The sequence below is a fragment of the Ursus arctos genome, unplaced genomic scaffold (assembly GCF_023065955.2).
Source record: "Ursus arctos isolate Adak ecotype North America unplaced genomic scaffold, UrsArc2.0 scaffold_27, whole genome shotgun sequence".
Taxonomy (NCBI): domain Eukaryota; kingdom Metazoa; phylum Chordata; class Mammalia; order Carnivora; family Ursidae; genus Ursus; species Ursus arctos.
In genome coordinates, this window is record NW_026622952.1 from 33437122 (window position 1) to 33456469 (window position 19348).

At 38.9% G+C, this 19348-nt stretch overlaps 1 protein-coding gene across 1 annotated transcript in view; it reads left to right on the forward strand.

Moving 5' to 3' along the window:
- The window catches only part of TENM3 (teneurin transmembrane protein 3), a 1574093-nt gene that overhangs the window by 634786 nt on the left and 919959 nt on the right, over window positions 1–19348 (forward strand). The window contains exon 4 of the mRNA XM_057303360.1: window positions 3574–3736. The gene's annotated coding sequence lies outside the window, so the exon portion shown is untranslated. The remainder of the gene's footprint in view (window positions 1–3573; window positions 3737–19348) is intronic.

Genomic DNA, 19348 nt, shown 5'->3' on the forward strand with positions numbered 1-19348 from the left:
TGGGTCATTTATCGACAGCTTCATTACAGTTTGCCTTTGGATACAAGTCCCCTGAGTATAGGAAATGTAGCAAATTAATATAAACTAGTCTGACTGATTTCACTGAGTGAATTAACTAAATGTTCAAAAGAATTTACTGGCCCACTGGTAAAAAATATTCAATGAGTAAAATGTACTCTAAGTCCTTGTTTTCTGGACCACATAGCTTCATGTGACTGTATTCACTCAGATATAATTAACAAAACAGTAATACCAACTCCAACTATGCTATTCTTACATAGAAAATGACTTCAAATTTAAATTGAAACAGGTGGAGCCTTCATGATGTCACTACCAGGGCTCACTTTCTGTTTTTTTATTTTTGTTTTTGTTCTTGGTTTTTTTTTATCAACCCCCAATTCATCAAATTATACTTCTCAATGACCCTGCCAGAATGCCAGGAAATAGGGGAGGCTCACCCACCAAAACCTTTGGAGAAGACACAAGGCCATGTATTTTCTTGTCCTGTAGCTGTCATAGCGGCTGCTAAAGGGAAAAGAGGAGACGTGTGTAGTTGGTAACACAGAATCATTCTCTGAGGATAGGAGAATCTTGGGCAATGATGTGGTGGGGTCACAAACGCAGAATCTTTGGAAAATGATGTGATTTCTTATAATAGGGTAGGGCAGAGGAGGGACCCGGGTCTTCCATCAGTGGCCATTCTCCAAACACAGACCATGGTTTCTTCCTTGGAATGCCATTGCACCACTGCAAGCAATTTCAGAGTGAATCACAAAGCCTAGTCCGGATCCATTGTTCCAATTACAATGTGAGCTGGTCTTCTGCTTGAGCCGGTTCGACAGATGCCATCAAGTGGAGAAAATATCTTGTAGAAAAACAAGGACTTTTCATTTAGAAAAAGGCTTCCTTCTACCTCCAGCAACATAAAGTTGGGTTCTGTTGAAGCTGCAAATTAAGTAGTAAGAAAATTCATATCTCTGGCTAAAAGCACAAAAATTTACTACCTGCTCTGACGCCTGTTCCTTCTGCCATGCTCTTAAGAAACACAGCCCCTAGAAACTGACAGGGAATGTGTAACAAAGTTGCCATGGTCAGAGTTGCTAAAAGGTGCTTTCAGATCACAAAACTAATTGTAACTAATTTGGGGGGGAGGGTTGCATAAAAAGCTGACAGCTCATGGGAAAAACACATCGTGATGTGTTTCTTCTTTGAAAACAGTTGCACTAAATATTCATTAACTTTAACATGTTCTGTCCTCAGTCAATTCGGAAAACAGAGTCCTGAGGTGCACAAATTGCACACAGTCATAAAACACAAAACTAGGTATGTGACTATCACCATTTAGACATCCTTTATTATACTAAAGAAGTAATTTGGCTTAGTAAGCCACCCTGGCTTAAATGCAAATAAAAAGATGCATCGAAAGACACAAAAATGGTACTCAAATGCGGGATGTTGTATTACATAAATTTTTCAGGCACACAAGATTGGTGTAACCAGAGCAACTGCCAACTTGTATCTGGGGAGTACTACTCTATGTATTGTGCGATAAACATTATACAGCACAATAAATGAGGCAAAATAGCTGGGAAAATATGTAAAGGGAAAGAGTAGAGAAAGGATTATAAAATATCTTTATGAACATTAACATAAATGATGAGTTACAATTTTCCAACTTTATTCTTTTGACAAATTGTCTATATAGTCATGGTTTCCTCATATACTATCATTTAGAAACATACTGCACAAACCACATACCTATAAAATCTATAGTTTCTTTTGTCAGGTTTGTTGCTGTTTTTCAGTCCGCGTCAAGTATGCTAGTTAGGTGGTAAATTTATAACATATACACTAGCTGGATTTTCTCAACACGCTCCCTTAGAAAAACAAAATGAAATGTAATAGCGAGGCAGAACACTGGAACACAGTCTCTGTTATGTTGAGCCAGGGAACCGAGCGTCCCTTGTGTTCTGAGGCATTGCCCTTTGTGCCAATCGTCCCTGTTAGAAACCTCCTTATAATTATTACATCATTTATTTTGTGCTCCTTGTGCTTGGGTTTATATTTCCCCACCGTCTATAACCTTTCTGAAAGCACAAAATTTGCATCCCTACTTTTCCTGGGACTGAGTTTTTTTGGAACGTTTTAGTTTTGGTATTGTATTTGTGATATCTGTGACTTATGATGGTGTTTCTATTGTTCGGTATTTTTTTCCCCTTCTGTTCTCCCTATTTGATTTTTTTCTTGACATTGGCAGTCATTCGGTTTTGTTCTCCCAAGTATGCATCCTGACCTCCCCACCTTTATTATGATGAGGGAGGGGTTAATAGCTATTAGTAGATATATTTCCCTTCTAGAATCCGAACTAGCTTTTAAAATTTGTTTCCCTCCCTTAATTTATAAATATTTTAATCAATAATGTATCTATTATTTCCCAAGTGAGCCCTAAGGAGTATGTTTGATGGCCTCACACAAGCCATTCCAAGAGAACAGCCTCTCTCTAGCAGCTGACACCAGGGAGCCCGGCTAGTTTTTACCTCTCTCGAGTCCCTGTATTTTTAGGTTAGTGAGCAAAGGCACGCTCACTCCGTCCCCAAACCAATGAAATTGATGTGTTGTGCAAGTCCCCTCACTCTGTTTTGCTGAAGTTGCATTGTATTGCCCACTGCATATTCAGGCCGAAGCTAGCCTGGAACAAAAAGCCAGCCATCAGGGGCGCCTGGGTGGCACAGCGGTTAAGCGTCTGCCTTCGGCTCAGGGCGTGATCCCGGCGTTATGGGATCGAGCCCCACATTAGGCTCTTCTGCTATGAGCCTGCTTCTTCCTCTCCCACTCCCCCTGCCTGTGTTCCCTCTCTCGCTGGCTGTCTCTATCTCTGTCGAATAAATAAATAAATCTTTAAAAAAAAAAAAAAAAAGCCAGCCATCAGAGAAAAACACTGTCTGTCCTCAACATTGTAATTCCACTTGATCAGCATCAGCTCTGCAGCAATAATTAGACAGGGGTCCAATAATTATGTTGGCAATGAAACAACTCAGTCAAAACTTTAGTTACTTCCGTGAAGTGATTTCCAAGGGCCAAGACCAAGGTTTGAGGTGGAGGCTTCCCCCTCCCCCCTTGACTTGTACCATCGCAGATGATTGAAAACCAGTACCCTTTCTGGGATAAAGAAAGGGGGGGGGGTAATCAGAAGGGGGAATGAACCATGAGAGACTATGGACTATGAGAAACAAACTGAGGGCTTCAGAGGGGAGGTGGGTGAGGGAATGGGATAGACCGGTGATGGGTAGTAAGGAGGGCACGTATTGCATGGTGCACTGGGTGTTATACACAACTAATGAATCATCGAGCCTTACATCGGAAACCGGGGATGTGCTGTATGGTGACTAACATAATATAATAAAAAATCATTAAAAAAAAAAAAAAAAGAAAAGAAAACCAGTACCCTTTCTATTGTTTGGAATATCCCCTTCCAGTTGTTGCTTCGCATACCAACTAAAGAACTATACTTGCTTTCCTATATGACATACTTGCTTTTAAAAATCTAATTAAAACTTTCTTTTTGGTCCTTAGGTAGAAAGATGGCTCTGTTGAGATGAGCTCTTAATTAATGCACTGAGAGCTTACGAGTCCCACCTCTCAACAGGAATGATTGACGTCCAAGGATACATAAATTACACTAATTGAGCTCTGCCTCTATACAGGCTTTCCACAGCCAACTCATCAGAGAAGCTAGGTGAGTAGACCAGCATAAAAAGTTATTTCAATATGTTCTATGCTTTCCCAAAGGGTGGAAGAAAAACTTTCCAGACTGTTGCACATTTATTATCACAGAAGGCAGTTCTTTTCTTCAGTTTTAAGATGTAGGTTTTGTGTTGTAGTTTTTTTTTTAATTATAAAAATTAGCATTTTTAACATAGCCATTTAAATTTAAATAACCGCGTTCTCTTTGCAATTTTCAAGCAGCAAAATTCGCAAGCCAATTACGGTATGCAAAAATCACTTGGCATCATTTGTTGATATTAAATTGTGTTGCATAGCAACCAACGCATATGCTATGGAGGGATTGTTTGAAATCAAACCCAATCTTAGTCCTTGAGTTTGGTTTTCAGAAATGTACCTAATTGTAAGCACACCTAATCCCCAGCCTCACCGAAGACCATACTGAAATGTTTCCTTTATGTTTATTTCATTCTGAGGCTTTCATTTCATCCATTTCTTTTATGCTGTTATAGGTATTCTGAGGCTCTGACTTTCATAAAATCTAATAAACCACTTGGTATAACCTAGATGGCTTATTAGTCTAAAGTAAAATGAAGAGTCAGGGCTATTTGATAGAAATGAAGATAATTATACCCTATTAAACGTCTCCATTTATATCTTAAATTTTTATTCACAAATTTTTAAAACTGTCTCAACAATTATGAAAAGCCCACCATTTTAATTATTTTCAGGGGCAATATGAATAATATAGGAAATTTAAGCTATTGAATTATTTACTTAAAATTTATCACTTAAAATATTTGTATCACTCCAGACAAAATATAAATAGGGCCTGAGTTCTACTGTGTAAGATTTTAAATAGCATGTGTGAAAGGGTGAAGAGCACATGAAACCTAGATTGAGAAATTATTAAGCATAAAGTAGATACATCAAAATAAGTAGAAGTGGAAAAGCAAACAGTGGGAACAAAAGGGAGAGAAAATCCAAACGACAGAAACCCTGAAGTAGGTTTTAGAAATAATAAATAAAGTGCCTGACCTAAACATACCCCCAAAATCAGTACTGGCAAAAGTAGAGAAAATAAGGGATAAAAGGGAACAGGACTGGATTCAGAAAATATTTAGGGAGACCATCGTGTCCTAGTACCAAAAATCGAAAAGAATTCTTTGAAGATGTTGGGTTCCTAAAACATTAAGGAGAACATGTTCCCCCCGCCCCCACTTTCTCTCTCTCCACTCCAGTGTACTTTGCTGCGCCTACTGTTTCAAACTGTGAAAAATTTGGAGCCCCACTTAAAAAGAAAATCATAAGATGGCTACATTTCTATCAAATAGCTATATTATTACCCGGGAGAAAACCTGAAGTGGAGAAAAATTGAGAGAGATCAGAAAATCCTGAGCTTCTAATCTCGTAAAAAATATATATAAAATGCTTTTAACATCAAGACTATCTCGCTAAGACTGAGATGGAATAAAAATGGAACAGTTTCTTGACTGTAAGATCCTTGTATTATTTGGTGGCTCACAGGACCCAAATATAATGCATCAAGACCATTGAAGTATAAGTGATAGAACATTTTCTGCTTTAAAAAAATTATTTAGGTGTAATGAGTATGAAGCATGTACCTCAAAAAAAATCTAAGGGTTTATTTTGATTTCCTGTAATTATGTCTGCATGTCCCATTCTTTCATCGTATGATATGTGCTAAGCAAGGTGAGGTACTTAAGGTGGTTTCCTATGAAGTTGTGCTTGGAATGAGCTGAATCTATTCATCTCTCTTGAGAATTTATGTATTTAATAATCATGAAAAGGCAGTATCACTGTGTGCTTCATTAGTCTCCTATCTGTAGAAATATTTATTAGTAGAAAAAGTAACCATATGTTCATCAGTTGGCAGATAGCCCTACTTGAATTCACATATTTTTTATGCAGTTCGCAAAAAAGCTCAACACACTTTAATAATACTACATTAACAATACCTTTGGATTTTCACCGGTAAAATGTGCTGGGATTAGTATCAACCTTTTTCTTCATATATGTTGGGTCATCAATGTGCTGATGCCTGACAGAAAACCGTAAGTCATTACGAAATGGAGCACAGTCAGCACGATGGCGAGCCAGGGCCACCCTGCCTCGAATGGAACCATTAATATAATAGCCTATCACTCAAGCTCATCAAATCAGCTCTTCCTCTATTCTGTTTCCGAACGCAGATGATGAGATCCAGGTTTCCAGTTGCTATACTGCATCACGGTCATGCTATTATTATTACTTGATACATGAACGGACATACCAAGAGATGTGTTGGGTGCCCTCTGCTACTGTACTATATACAGTAAAAGAAAACCTCAGTGAACTCTTCTCTTGTCTTTGAAACAGAACACTTATCATAGACATATTGCTTCAGTAGGTAGGTAGGCCTCTTAGACTCCTGCCTCATTTAGAATTCACGTCATTCTTTAGATGTGGGACTGTTCAGTTAGCTGGACAACTCATTATTCTACCACTGTCTGCTCTCTGGGTGAATTGCTTGTTTGTAACTGCAACGACAGTTTTAAAGATTTTTTAAAGTTTTAAACAGCAACAGTTTTAAAGATTTGTTTTTAAAAGACGGAGTATAAAGAAAAAAATCAACAAATATGCTACAATATCCTGTAGTAACAATGCCAATGTAGTTTGTGTTGTAATTTTAAATAACAAAAACTAACGATAGAAAAAACTACAAACATGTATAAAAGTCTCTCCCCTCTAAAATAATTGCTAGTTATGTCCTAATATTTCTTCCACAGAAATGCATATCCATTTAATCATCTACATACCATTTATGCATCCACTTTACAAGCTTTTACTCATGGGTTTTTATGTACCAAGCACTATTTTTAGTGCTAGGGTTGTAACGATAAGCAAAACAGATTAGGAAAAAAAAAAAAAAATCCTGGCCCTCATAGGTCATGCATTTTTGTGTGGAAAAACAGAATCTAAACAGAATAAATAAGTTTGTGTGTGTGTGTGAGAGAGAGAGAGAGACAGAAAGAGACAGAGATAGAGAAATAGTGATAAGTACTCTGAAGAAAAATGAAACAGGAAAGGATGCTTGGAAGTGCTTTGGTAAATAAGGAGAGTTTTATTGAGAAAGTGATACCTGAGCAAAGACTTGAACAAGATGAGGTAAAGACCTCAGCAGGCAGCTGGGGAGAGTTCCAGGCGGAAAGAAGAGCACGTGCAAAGCTTTGAGAAAGGATACTCCTGGTGGAGGCAAGTGGTACGAAGGGGCTAACAGCTGGAAAGCGGGAGTGCAGGAAAGGGGAGGAAGAGCATAGGAGAATCAGAGAGACAGATGGCTAGAGGCTACTTTAGCTTTTAATCTATGTTACATGTGAAGCTTTTAAAGTATTGTTTTTTGGTGTGTGTGTGTGTGTGTGTGTGTTTTGTTTGTGTTCTGGATGTGGAATAATATTGCAGGATTTTGAGGAGGAAGATGGCATGACCAGATGTATGTTTTACAAGGACGGTACTGGATACTGTGCTGGGAATAGACAGAAGAGGAGAAACGGTGGAAGCAGGTGCCCTAGTTAGAAGACTATTAGAATAATCCAGGCAAAGATGATGGTGGCTCGGACCAGGATGGGAAAGGAGGCAGTGGTGGCATGGGGTTTCACATTCCAAATATATGCTGGAGGTAACACTCACAGAGTTTTCCGATGGGTTGCCTATGAGATGAGAGATTGACAAGAGCCAGAGATGACTCCAAGTTTTTGGTCTGAGCAACTAGAAGGATGGAGTTGTAGTTCACGAAGGTGGAAAGAGTAGCAGGAAGAAGTTGGTGGGGTTCTGTTTTGGACCCGTTTACTTTGAGATGCCTATGAAGTGTCCAGTTGGAAATGCCAGGAAAGCAGCATTAATACAAGAATCTGTCCTTAGGTCTTGGTTTGAGATAGTACTTGAGAAAGGACCACTCTGAAGGAATTTTACTATAAAGGGGAACCCCAAAAAAGTACATGGTAGCTATAGGCAGAAGGTTTTAACCCAACAACTTTAGTACCACTTTGCCATATTAGAAAATATTGTTGATTTTTAAATTTTTATTGAGCTATTAAGTTCACAGATACATTTGAGAAAAATCAATATCTTTGTGCTATGTACTTTTCTTACTCATGTGAATGCTAGGTTTTATCATTTGCTTATTTTCTCTGAGTTCTTCAGAAGAGTTTTAAGGTTTTCTTATATAGAGCCTACACATTTATTTATTTAAATTTATATTACAGGTACGGGGCCCATAAGCAGCATCCTTAGTGTTTACCTGATCAATAATAGAACAGACCAAAGAAACTATTACACTTGGAGGCCTTCAAATTCATACATTAATTTGCTTTATAGATATTGGACTGTTATTTCAACACCTAAATTACTAATTTCTAACATACAGTATTTTGCCCATGTTTTTGCAAGTGGCAATTTGTACGGTAGCCAGAAAGTAAGTAAAGAAACAGATTTTTCATAGTTTCAGAAGTAGGTGTACCTGAAATGAGCATCATGTGTACGTAAAAAGAGTAAGTTGTAAAAATAAAATATGCTAGGTTGGATAATCATCTATAATGTTAAGAGTCCAATTGCTTGTCATGTAGAGGAAGGTTGTGCTTTAATTAAGCAATAAGACATGACAGGGTGTGAATTATGGAGTAATAATTCTTGTTGAGTGTATTGTTAGACAAGAGGCCAAGGGCCAGGTGTCGCTGCGTACACCATGCATAAATTATTACACTGTGATTTAAATCTAGAACTTTGTAGAATAATTCTGAATTGTTTTTCAAATAATTTTGCAAAATAAGAAATAGATTGACTATAGTAAATTGTATGTTAGAGACTTCATCTATTGTAAGGTGGTAAAATTAAGAAGCTAAAAGAAAGCATTTATTTCAGGGAGGGATGGAGTATAGCAAGACAATATAGGAAAGTTGGCTTCGTAATTTGTTACTCTCCACACAACATTTTTACAGAGATGACTCCTAGGAAGATGATACATTAATTTGACATTTCCCCCTATGATCAGAAAACAAATGGTGGGAGCTAAGTTTTGAGAAATTTTAAGAGGGATCTTTTTTGCCCTCCCCCCCTTTCCAAAGCAGTGCTAACTAACAAATAACTCTAACATAAATCTTCCAGGAAAAGGAAAATCTCTCTGAAAAAACTTGGCAAGGGGTGGAGCAATTTTACAGAATTTTGGGTCCTTTTAAAATCAGTGTGATTTATAATCCTAACGCTTTCCCCCTAACATACCATGTTGAAGGTCCTCTTTTGTAAAGACATTAAAACAGATCTCTTATCACAAGAAAACACATTGTTTGAAATACTGCTTTTTAAAAAAAGAAAACTCATTTCTGCCCATTCAAAAGAAAAATTTTTGAGCGTATGTGATTGTAGTAAAGAGAAAGTCTCCTTGCTTTTCATCTGTAGAGCAGTGTTTCAAAAGACTACTTCCTTTTAAAGTGACTCTATTTTGTTCTCCTATTGCTAACATTGTATACTTTTATAATGGTTGAGGGGTTAACAAGTTCGACTTCTTTTGTGAATATTGCAAGATGGATGTTATATATTACAATCTGAGACCATTAATTTTGTCTCAGGTTTCCCTTTAAATTAGTACATTTTATCACCAAATTTAATCCATTTCTATGAGTGTGATAACCAGAGATAGCTTAATATATAGATCAAATATAAAGTATTTTTGAAGGGTTGTGGAAACACCCACCTGCCCAAAATATATCCCTTAATATCTTATCACAGGACCATTAATATTTACTCCTCTGGATTACTGTTTGTGTCTCGGTCTTCTATTAAAATCCCTTCCAGAGCAATGATAGAGAATCCAGTTATCAGTTATTCATCCCTTAATATATCCATTTGATAAAGTAGTATACTGTTTATCTATATTTGCTTTAGTCCATGACAGAAAGCAGAGAGAAAATGAGACACAAGAAAGGAATGTCGTGATAGATACGAGACAAGAAAATGCCCAGCATGAAATGTGGGCAAGGGATTGGTTGATAGGCCCTTAGGTACTGGAAGGTGGCTTGAAAACACACTTTTGACATGGTTGGCAGTAGAAGAACCCTAAGAAAGGGAACAGCATTATAAGTTCTTCAGGCAAGGATAGACCGTGTCTTATTCGGTGCCTAATATGTGTCTTAAATGATGAAGGAGGTGGGAAAAGCCAAAGAAAAGTTTATGTTCAGTACTGAACAGTCTCACCCACTTTATAACTTGTATTAGGTCCATAGGGCTATCACAGTGGTAAATAAAACCCATTTTTTTGTATGTTTGTTTGTTTGTTTCTGTTTTAACTGAATTAGGCAAGATTAACTTTTCTAATCAGTGGCTTCAGTTGATCCTTTTCTGGAGATCCATCTCAGTAGGATTTCACCTTATAATTCTTGATACGGAAGACCACAATTTTTCTTTCAGTCCTTCTCCAAGGTTAGTTGGGTTAGTTTTGGGCAACTCATATAATGGGTGGTTTTTAAAAAGCGTAACAGCCATCCTGAGAGTTATCTTTAGAGGACAATATTGTAAAGTTATGCCATTAGCTCGCAACAAGGGTAAATCAAGAACACCTATGTATTTTAAGAAAAAGGTAATCAATTACTGTGTTTTAATTTTTATACTGTCGTGTCCTTAGGTTGTAGCTACTTCTACACAGACTTAATTATTTCAAGATATTTTAGGATGTAATAATTTGTGACTATAATCATCTCACTAGTTGGTTGTCATTTGGGTCTACAGGCTTATGCAAACAAGCCCCAAATGTATGTTTCAGCTGGTCATACCACTCAGTGGGGTGATCAAAATTGCTTCCTATAGGTTTATGTTTATTAGGATAAATTCTTAGTACTTCTTTTGTAAGAGGCTCAATGTCAGGGACTCTGCATCACTGTCTCATTAATGTTTACAATAACATTGCAGGATTAACACAAGTTCATAGGGCTCCCCATTGAGTAAGCAATGGATCCAGTCTTTTAACCCAAGACTATGATTTGAAAGCCAGAATTATTTTCAATGAACCATACTGTCACCCGCTGAAGTTAGAGTCAGAATGTTGGGGTTTTTTGTTTGTTTGTTTTGAAATTAAATTTAGCCATTACTAAAGCCTCCTAAATTAAAAAAGAAAAGAAAAGAAAAAAGAAAAGAAAACTCATTTGCCCAGTCAGCAATCCAAGACTATTAAATTCCTTCCAGTGACCATTCTAGGAACTTTCTCCTTGCATGTTGCTACATACTGTCTTTCTGCTCCAGAACCATTACACATTTTCAGAAGTGCAAAGGCAGAAATAAGTCGTGAATTAACACGCATGAGCACCGACTTCATCACGTGCAGAACCAACAGTCAGTTCAAGAAAAAGGGCCCCATGATTCTATCCACAGAGCAGGAGCATTCCTCACCTTCACCCGCGTTTACTTGCAGTCCATTTTGATGATTGGTGTCACACCTTTTTTGTGCATTGAAGTAGGGTTGGGAGTTTTGATTATTTCTGTCATGATCTTTTGGGGAAGACCAAATACTGCCCTCTAAATTAAGGGCAGAGGAAAAAAAAAAGACACAGAGGCAGTATCAAAACAGTTTTGCCTGTGCCTGAGCCCATCCCTGTCCACCAGGTATACTTACAAGTTTTTTGTATTTCATCCACTTGACCCCTATCTAATTTCCTAACATGACTTGCCAGCTTTTTGTTTCAGTTTTCTTCCCCAGAGTTGCTATTTCTAAGGTCTTTGACTTAAAAAGCAGCAGCCGGGACACCTATTCCTAATCTGTCTCCCATATAGACAGTTACTTCTGATATTGAAAACGTCAGGCTGTACGCCTCTTTGATTCACTCCACCAAAGCAGCTCAGTGGAGAGGACATGAGTCCTCATTTCTGACAAGGGCACTCATTGTGTAAATTGTTGAGGTTCCTTGTCACTGCATTTGGATATAAAGTAGGGAAGACCAAGGAAGGGAAAGGAATCCATTCTATCTCGCACTACAATGGTATCATTTTATCTTTTGGAGTGAGAATTATTAACAACATACCCCAGCTTTATTTTCTTAAACCCCTGCTGCATAGCCAGCACAGAACTGAAAGGAAAATTATGAAAAACTAAGGTCAGCAGTTGCTAGAAAATTCTATTTCTGCTTCTAAAACAGAAAAAAAAAAATTGTATCTTTCAAATCATGGCATATAATATAACCAAGAAAAAAAAGTACTGAAAAATAAGACACTAAAAATAGCTCAGTGGCAGTTTAATAACTGACAAGACTTATTCCATCAGCTGGAAAGAGTTTAAAACCTTTACCTGCTGCCATTCACCTGATAGAGATTTAGAGTTCATGGCTGAAAGCTAACATCTGATGTGGAAGCAGGTGATCATGATTCATCTACAGATGCATTTCTCCGCTTAGTAAGTGTTATACTGCTTGTTTAAAGGAAATAAAAATCCCCAAGTTTCCAAGTGTAAAAAAAAAAAAAAAGACACAAAGGACAGGAAGGAACAAAAATACTTGTGTACAAAGAGCATTAGGACACCTGAAGGTAATCAGATCTGCACCTGGTACTCCGAGAACTCTAGGTCAGGTGTTCTTCACATGGAAATACGTTGAAAGAGAAGAGGGTGGCTGGAATCCTATATCATCAGGCACAAAGCATAAAAGAGAAAAATATCTCCCCCATGAAAGCGAGCGCAGAGACAACCTATGCTGCCGAATCCTTATCTCTTGGATTCCCCTCCCAGCTCTCCGTAATTCAAAACAGGCAGGCAGCGGGCTGCGCAGACGGAAACGCAACAGCCAGGGTCCACACGGAGCATTATAGATGCGGCTAGTTGTCTAGTTAGCAGTCAGCTCTTTTTGGATCATACCCACAGTTGTTTTACAAAAATGGGAGAAAAAAAAAGATGGATTTATCTTGAGTTCAGTATATAAAAATATTTGTACAGGTTGGCGCTTGGGCTTGCACCATTGTTCTCACGTTTAGACTGCTGGCTGAGGACTCAAACCACTTCCTTTACAATCCACAGCAAAGAGACTCTGTGGAAATGAGACTGAGGGCCATATGAGTGGCATATGACAAAATTTTAGGTCCCAAAAGAAATGTTGGAGGAGCTGCTTTTTTATTTGCATGTAGTTTTGTTTGGTTTTGACTTTGCACAAGCAGAGGAGGGAGGCTCTGACACTTCTTGGCAGGGCATCCCAACACACAGTCCCAGGCACAAAGGAGACGCGCTGTTCAGTAGGTGGACATCAAAATGATGACCGGGACTCCTCAGTCAGCGGACGAGGTCGGGGAGGTTCTTCAGCTGATGGAATGTGGGGGGGTAATGAGGCTTGATTCATTTCTGTAGTGAAACAGTGTGGGAAAAGGAAGCAACCAGATAAAACTGACCGAGTATGTGTCTTGTAAAACACTTTTTACGGATATAGTTATATTGGCGGATGTTAAGCTACCTTTCAAGCTATAAATCAGTTTACTAATCACAAATATTCATTCTAGTAACAAGATTAACATCACAATAGCACATTTGACAAGAGCAATATTGAAGTGATCTGTGCTAGTTTTAACAAAAAAGGAAGAGATGATAACAATTCATCATTTACTGAATTCCTATTACTTACTGGATTGTGTTCTATATTCCTAGTGATTTGCATATGTGTGCGTATGTATATATAATTATCATAGATATTATATATTATTACACACCCGTACGTATATATAAAATCGCACGATCTTCCTTTCTCAAGTTAATTATACTACAATAGATAAAGACGGATGCAAAGTAACCTGTTTTTGTAAAAGTGCAGATAACATGCTTTGAAAGTTCAATAGGGAGAAAAATATTTGGGTGGAGAAATGAGAGAATTTTTCGTGGATAAAAAAGATTGTGAAATCTGCCTTCAGATACTATTTCAAATGGTGATCAAGGGAAGGGCATTCCAAGAGGAAGTGGCATTAACAAAGGGATAGCCGTGTGAATTCATCAAACTTATATAATAAATAATGACTAAGCAATCTGATGGAACACGAGGATTGTGGTTCAAGAGGTGGTTAGAGCGAAGCTGGAATGGTAGGCAGCATCGAACCCTGGAGGGCCATGGATGGCAGGCAAACAAAACTACAGTCATGATTTTTATTTAAGAACTGGACAGTTTTAAGGAGTTGTGTTTTGTTTTTGTTCTGGTTTTTTTTTTTCAATTTTATTTATTTATTTGTCAGAGAGGGAGCACAAGCAGGGGAAGCAGCAGGCAGAGGGAGAAGCAGACTCCCCGCTGAGCAGGGAGCCCGATGTGGGGCTCGATCCCAGGACCCTGGGACCATGACCTGAGCTGAAGGTGGATGCTTAACTGACTGAGCCACCCAGGCATCCCTGTTCTGTTTTGTTTTAAGTAGGCTCCACGCTGGGCTTAAATTCACGACCCTGAGATCAAGACTGAGCTAAGGTCAAGAGTCGGACACCGAAGCAACCCAGGTGTCCCAAGGAGTTTCTAATGGTCCCATAGCAATCCACGTCTGACATTTCTATTCTATTATTAGTCAAGACCTTTAATTAATCTAACCTACAACCCCCAGAAAACTAAAATATTCATTGTATGGGCCAACAGACTACTCTCTACCTTTAATTTTCCAAAGGCATTATCAAGGTGATGGGTTTTGTTAGATTTTAGACAGTCAGCTCTCAAGTGCAAACCGGGGTATTTCTTGGTTGCCAGTGAGTGCTTCCCAGTTTCTCCTGGGAAAGATTTCAGGTTCAGCTCAGTGACAGTTGTTTGGACAATTCTCTCACTAAGATGCCAGTAAATTAGGGTATTGATGTCCTTGGTCGTCCACACATCTCAGACATCACTTATTTTTTTAATGCTTTTTATACTGATGCTAATTAAAAGGGGAAAAAAATTCCTCCTAATCTTATACCTAGTTTTCACAGTTCAGTTATTTGCAGAGTATTCGGTTCATTATTTTTTTAATTGTGTTCTTTTTAAACTCTTGAAGGTATTAGTTTCATGAAAATGGTTTCCTTTTTAATAGTCTTACTCTTTTTTACTCAATAAAATATAAATGAAAAACAGTATTTTCCAGTATAACATGATTGTAGGGAAAGAACTGAGATTGTCCTAGTCATACATCCCTCATATCCTTGAATGCTAAGGTGTGTGAGTCAGCCTGTTAAAAAAATGGAGTATACACTGTGTTAGATGGTTTGAATCTGAGCTTAAGAAGCTAAAGTGCCATTCAGGAATCAGACCAATTATTTCTATTTATTATCTTAAATCAGCTTATTTGGCCAAAATTGAGCAAATTTTAATCCAAACAAGTGGTCCAAAAGAGATCCATGAGGGGCGCCTGGGTGGCACAGCGGTTAAGCATCTGCCTTCGGCTCAGGGCATGATCCCGGCGATCTGGGATCGAGCCCCACATCAGGCTCCTCTGCTATGAGCCTGCTTCTTCCTCTCCCACTCCCCCTGCTTGTGTTCCCTCTCTCGCTGGCTGTCTCTATCTCTGTCGAATAAATAAATAAAATCTTAGAAAAAAAAAAAAAAGAGATCCATGAACAACACATGGCCAAGTGACATCAATGCATAAAATTCTGTCACTTTACGTCTTAGTGAGGTTTCTCTCTGCCCGACTCATTCTTAGCGGATCTTGTGAGGATAAATAGCAAGCAGGGTGTGTTGGATCTTGATGAGCTCAATACCAGTAGTGTAGACAAGACTGTTGGGGTTTCTCTTCCTTGTGGAGGAAACATATTGCCCCTGATCCAGTCTCTTAATGAGCGAAAAGCAGGCCGGTTGTAATCCCCGGCGTCTGTCCCCTCATCAGCTACAGAGGAGAGACCTTTCCTGGGAAACAGGTGATGACATACCCAATATCTAGCTACTCCTCTGTGAGCACCGCTGTGTCAGAGGAGTTGGTCCCTGACCGGGGTGTGGGACTCTCCTTATTTCACAGATCGGAGAAGCAAGTACGCAGGTGTAAGGCTATCCCAACAGAGGGTGAGTCAGGGCAAAACTGCTAATGTCTTTTCCCAAATGCTCTCTCTAATCAGGAAATAACCAATTCTCTTCTGATGTGTTGTCCTCTTGGGATAGAAGTGTGACTCCTCTCCTTCTCAGCAGCACAAGTAAGGAGACAAGCAGCCACAGTTTGAAGAGGGAGGAAAAAACAGCCTCCTTTCCATTTTGGTTTGGTTCATAATTGATCCATCTCAGCATTATTGCTTTAGCAAAAAAATAAATTTCTCTGATTTTTTATTTCATCAAAATAATGTAGTGTCTCTGTTGCTAAAACACAGAGGACACCTGTGAAGCAAGTGCTGTCGGGAGGGTAGAATCACATAAGTCAAGGTGGCCCGTGCAGGCAACAGGAGTAATAGGAACGATTAAACCCTGTCGGACCGGGTTAGGCTGAGCGCTTTCTTGCCTCGTGACAGGCTGTGACAGTCAAGTGGCACTGGAGCAGAACGAACAACAGCAGCCGTTTGCTGTGAGCAAGGCAACTGTCAAAACTGCTGTCCAAACACAAATGTTGGGGCTAACCACCAGCAAAGTTTGCAACCTGACGACTCAAATGCTGATGGCTGAGATGTCCTCCCAGTAAACTCCGGGTTCTTGTCCCTGTCGAGTCATCCCGTGGTTATCGTCCTGATTGCCAACTCTCTCTCTCTCTCTCTCTCTGTGTGTGTGTGTGTGTGTGTGTGTGTGTATGTGTTCTGGGTATTGTCCACTTTCTCTGTTGAAGAAAGCCTACCTTCTTTTAGAAAAGTGTTAACCAACCACCACACAACCCACGTGGCGTGATGTATCCCTCCTCTCCTGAGCTGTAATCCACGTGTAATTTATCACGTTCTGCGTTTGGAGTGATTGTGTGCAATCCACAAAGAGAAAGCCTGTCCATCTGTGAAGTCGAGTCCCAATTAGGTTGTAAGAATAGGTTGCAGCACAGATGTAAACCTGCCATCACAAATAGGGTGAAATACTTCACACCCAAAGCTAAAACAGCGAACTTAGCGTTGTCACCCGTTTCTTGAAAAGTTGGGAAAAAAATTGCTTTACACCCATGTGGTTTCACAGGTTTTTATTAGAAGCCACAATAGACACTTTTCAGCAGCAGTAAATGAGAAACCTTTCAACATTGTAATAACATGGGGAGAGTTTCTCAGCCTCTGTCCTCCTGCGGGAATTCTCCCATTGAGTTTCCATAGGTTGAAGGGAATGAGAAGGTTGCCCACGGTCTCTCTATCATATACCGGCTCAATTTTAGCCTTGCACTCTGTCCTATTTTTCATGTCCAATAGAGAAGGTGTAACTCAGGGCTGCAGTCTTCAGGGGGCTAGGTGTCTTACCTCTGATGAGGTCAGATTGGCCAGGGGTCGTATCAGGAATTCCTGGATCCGAAGATCCGTCTTCCTCTCTGAGAAACAGAATCTGAAAGACCTCACGAGTGCCTCACTGTAGGCTTTAACAAGCCAGCGCGCTCAGCACACAACGCTCAGAGTAAGCAAAAAGGTTACCACTTACATCTCGTTAGTAAAAGTAATGACTGTGGATTTACCAAACACCCCTCGAATGAAAAATCATCTACACACGCTTGTGTACCTAAAATAATTCATCAGACCTATGATTTGGAAGTTCCATCTTCCTTACCTGCAGCTGCAGAGGCAAACAAAATCATTCCACTTCTACTGTTAGGAAGGAGAACATATTTTTTAAAAGGGTAGTAAATTAGCTTGTGCTGGAAGCATCTATTTTCCTGCCTTCATCACTGCCAACTCCCTCTGTTCCCTTTGATCTATGATTTGCAAGCTACTATTATTATTTATGTGTTCTACAATTACGACCAGTGACACCTCCCCTTCTCCAGCCCTGAGCCACAAATATGAAAGGAATAAATGCTGTTTATTGTGACAGTCTGCCTTTTGTCTGTGGAACAATGACAAACTACACCGCTGACAGCTTGCTACTGTTTTTACTACTGCTCCCCAGCTTACTTCTCAAGTGTTCTCCAGAACGTGGCAATAGATGGACCTGAATAAAAATGCCTAGTGAGAATCTTTTGCATTCATTTACCTCCCAATGAGCTCCTGTGGGGACATAGAGCGGAGAAAGAACAGAAGGCCCGGCAGTATGAGGACATTTTAAAGATTTTGTGCATCTTTGGAGGGAGGGAGGGAAGAGACTCCCTAGCTTAACAAGGATCTCTAACCACTAATGTACTTAACTTTTTAAATGTATTTAATTTAAAAATCACACAGTCTACAGATAATGTGAAGAGGGAATGCAGATCAGAGTCATTTATGAATTTTTGGAACGGTTTCCATTTCCTCAGCCTGGGAACTTTGAGCGGAGCGGCAGACGCACAGAATGATTGGAAGAACCAAAATGTTTGAGGTTTTCCGAAGGGCCTGTAATTAGCTTTTGAAGCTGTGTTAAAACGATATGTTTACTCTTTAATTGCACTTTACAAAACAGAATAGATTAATAAGTAAGAGAGTTACCACAATTTTTGTTGGCCCAACTTTGAGCTAAGTGCAGGCTTGTAAATATTCAACAGCCAGCCTGCTTTCGTCTGAGGTCGTTAGCCAGAGAAGGTGACTAAAAGCCAGCACCTAGCTATGGTCTCAGAGAGACTGCGTTTCAGGACATGCGGTTCTGTTTCCTCTTGTTTTTAATGGTAGTTAAAAAAAATATTCACCACTCTCTGGAATTCCACTCCTAAAGAAGTAATTTTTTTTTCCTAAACCAACCATGTTTTCTACCAAATTTCTATTTTAAGAAAAAACATTAAAAAAAATAATAACGATTTTCTCCATTGTTAAAAAGACGCTCATAACTTGCAAACATTGCTTAAATATTTTCTTTTGTTTTCATTCTTTGATCTAAAATCTTCTAGCAGCAGCTCTTAAATATCTGAAATACAGTTTAACCACTTAAAGTCCACCGCATAGACGTTTGCCTGGCAGAATTCTCATTTCCTGGGGGAGGTGAGTGGAGAATACAAAATGACTTAGAAGAAAATTGATTCCAGGCAGACTTAAGAGTGGGAAAATGAAAAAACAAAACAAAACTAAGCAATGTATGATATTAATTAATAGTTTGTTCAAGAAAGGAATGAAATTAAATTAGGCATGTAACAGTGAATAGGCACGTTAACGTTCCAGTAGAGAGCCAAAGGCTTTCAGATTGGGATGAAAGACAAAATCCAGCTGCTTATAAAGAGCACATCAAAAATATATATTTTTTTAATGTTTGGAAATATAATCATAAATAAGATGTGCCTAGTAAATGTAGAATAAAAACAAAAGGTGGGGCTGCCTTATAGACACCATTCAAAGCAGAATTTCAGCCTCTACCCACTGAACAGAACAAAAGAGGTATTGTAGAAAGAACGAGGAAACTGAAGTTCACAGGAAAATGAAGAATTATAAGCTTTTTTGTAACCTGCCACGTAGCTGTGGAATGCACCATACAGAAACTCCCAGAAATATATTTGGATAAAACCAAATGATAATGGAGAATTGATTTGCAAAATTCTGCAAGAATTGTAATTAGGTAGAGTGAAAAAAACAAGGATCTGAATAATACAATCAGCAGATATTTGTGTG